The sequence below is a fragment of the Mixophyes fleayi genome, unplaced genomic scaffold (assembly GCF_038048845.1).
Source record: "Mixophyes fleayi isolate aMixFle1 unplaced genomic scaffold, aMixFle1.hap1 Scaffold_26, whole genome shotgun sequence".
Classification (NCBI taxonomy): domain Eukaryota; kingdom Metazoa; phylum Chordata; class Amphibia; order Anura; family Limnodynastidae; genus Mixophyes; species Mixophyes fleayi.
In genome coordinates this window covers 48,104-51,668 of record NW_027446695.1, presented here as the reverse complement: position 1 = coordinate 51,668, position 3,565 = coordinate 48,104, and positions in this window count along the sequence as shown.

The following is a 3,565-nucleotide window of genomic DNA, read 5'->3' as shown; positions in this document are numbered from 1 at the left end:
TCATGATTCATGATTCATGATTTGATTAATGATTCATGATTCAATCCATGATTCATGATTCAATTCATGATTCATGATTCAATTCATGATTCATGATTCAATTCATGATTCATGATTTGATTTATGATTTAATTCATGATTCATGTTTCAATTCATAATTCATGATTTGATTCATGATTCATGATTCGATTCATGATTCATGATTCATGATTCAATTCATGATTCATGATTCATTTCATGATTTATGATTCAATTCATGATTCATGATTCATTTCATTATTCATGATTCAATTCATGATTCAATTCATGATTCATTTTATGATTCATGATTCATGATTCAATTCATGATTTAATTCATGGTTCATGATTCAATTCATGATTCATGATTCAATTCATGATTCATGATTCAATTCATTATTCATGATTCGATTCATGATTCATGATTAATGATTCGATTCATGATTTAATACATGATTTATGATTAATGATTCGATTCATGATTCATGATTCATGATTCATGATTTGATTTATGATTTAATTTATGATTCATGATTCAATTCATAATTCATGAAACGATTCATGATTCATGATTCGATTCATGATTCATGATTCATGATTTAATTCATGATTCATGATTCATTTCATGATTCATGATTCAATTCATGATTGATGATTCATTTCATTATTCATGATTCAATTCATGATTCAATTCATGATTCATTTTATGATTCATGATTCAGAATTCAATTCATGATTCAATTCATGGTTCATGATTCGATTCATGATTCATGATTCATGATTCGATTCATGATTCATGATTCATGATTCAATTCATGATTCATGATTCATTTCATGATTCATGATTCAATTCATGATTGATGATTCATTTCATTATTCATGATTCAATTCATGATTCAATTCATGATTCATTTTATGATTCATGATTCATGATTCAATTCATGATTCAATTCATGGTTCATGATTCGATTCATGATTCATGATGCGATTCATGATTCATGATTAATGATTCGATTCATGATTTAATTCATGATTTATGATTCATGATTTATGATTCATGATTCGATTCATGATTCATGATTCAATTCATGATTTAATTCATGATTCATTTCATGATTCATGATTCAATTTATGATTCATGATTCATGAGTCGATTCATGATTCATGATTCATGATTCGATTTATGATTCATAAATCATGATTCAATTCATGATTCATGATTCGATTCATGAATCATGATTCATGATTCAATTTATGATTCATGATTCAATTCATGGTTCATGATTCAATTCATGATTCATGAATCATTTCATGATTCATGATTCAATTCATGATTTATGATTGAATTCATGATTCATGATTCAATTCATTATTCATGATTCAATTCATGATTCGATTCATGATTCATGATTAATGATTCGATTCATGATTTAATTCATGATTTATGATTCATGATTCGATTCATGATTCATAATTCGATTCATGATTCATGATTCATGAATCATGATTTGATTTATGATTTAATTTAGGATTCATGATTCAATCCATGATTCATTATTCGATTCATGATTCATGATTCGATTCATGATTCATGATTCGATTCAATATTCATGATTCATGATTCATGATTAATGATTCGATTTATGATTTAATTCATGATTCATGATTCAAATCATGATTCATGATTCGATTCATGATTCATGATTCAATTCATGATTCAATTCATGATTCATTTCATGATTCATGATTCATGATTCAATTTATGATTCATGATTCATAAGTCGATTCATGATTCGATTCATGATTCATGATTCATGATTCAATTCATGATTCATGATTCAATTCATGATTCAATTTATGATTCATGATTCATGATTCAATTCATGATTCAATTCATGATACAATTCATGATTCATGATTCAATTCAAGATTCATGATTCAATTCATGATTCATGATTCAATTCATGATTCATGATTCATGATTCGATTCATGATTCATGATTAATGATTCGATTCATGATTTAATACATGATTTATGATTAATGATTCGATTCATGATTCATGATTCATGATTCATGATTCAAGATTTGATTTATGATTTAATTTATGATTCATGATTCAATCCATGATTCTTGATTAAATTCATGATTCATGATTCGATTCATGATTCATGATTCATGAGTCAATTCATGATTCATGATTTGATTTATGATTTAATTCATGATTCATGATTCAATTCATAATTCATGATTTGATTCATGATTCATGATTCATGATTCGATTCATGATTCATGATTCATGATTTAATTCATGATTCATGATTCATTTCATGATTCATGATTCAATTCATGATTCATGATTCATTTCATTATTCATGATTCAATTCATGATTCAATTCATGATTCATTTTATGATTCATGATTCATGATTCAATTCATGATTCAATTCATGGTTCATGTTTCGATTCATGATTTATGATTCATGATTCGATTCATGATTCATGATTCATGATTCAATTCATGATTCATGAATCATGATTTGATTTATGATTTAATTTAGGATTTATGATTCAATCCATGATTCATGATTCGATTCATGATTCATGATTCGATTCATGATTCATGATTCATGATTAATGATTCGATTTATGATTTAATTCATGATTCATGATTCAATTCATGATTCATGATTCGATTCATGATTCATGATTCAATTCATGTTTCATTTCATGATTCATGATTCAATTTATGATTCATGATTCATTAGTCGATTCATGATTCGATTCATGATTCATGATTCATGATTCAATTCATGATTCATGATTCGATTCATGATTCATGATTCATGATTCAATTTATGATTCATTTTATGATTCATGATTCATGATTCAATTCATGATTCAATTCATGATACAATTCATGATTCATGATTCAATTCACGATTCATGATTCAATTCATGATTCATGATTCATGATTCGATTTATGATTCATGATTAATGATTCGATTCATGATTTAATTCATGATTTATGATTCATGATTCGATTCATGATTCATGATTCATGATTTGATTTATGATTTAATTTATGATTCATGATTCAATCCAAGATTCATGATTCAATTCATGATTCATGATTCGATTCATGATTCATGATTCATGAGTCAATTCATGATTCATGATTTGATTTATGATTTGATACATGATTCATGATTCAATTCATAATTCATGATTCGATTCATGATTCATGATTCATGATTCGATTCATGATTCATGATTCATGATTCGATTCATGATTCATGATTCATGATTCAATTCATGATTCATGATTCATTTCATGATTCATGAATCAATTCATGATTGATGATTCATTTCATTATTCATGATTCAATTCATGATTCAATTCATGATTCATGATTCATGATTCAATTCATGATTCAAGATTAATGATTCGATTCATGATTTAATTCATGATTTATGATTCATGATTCGATTCATGATTTGATTCATGATTCATGATTCATGATTCATGATTTGATTTATGATTCATG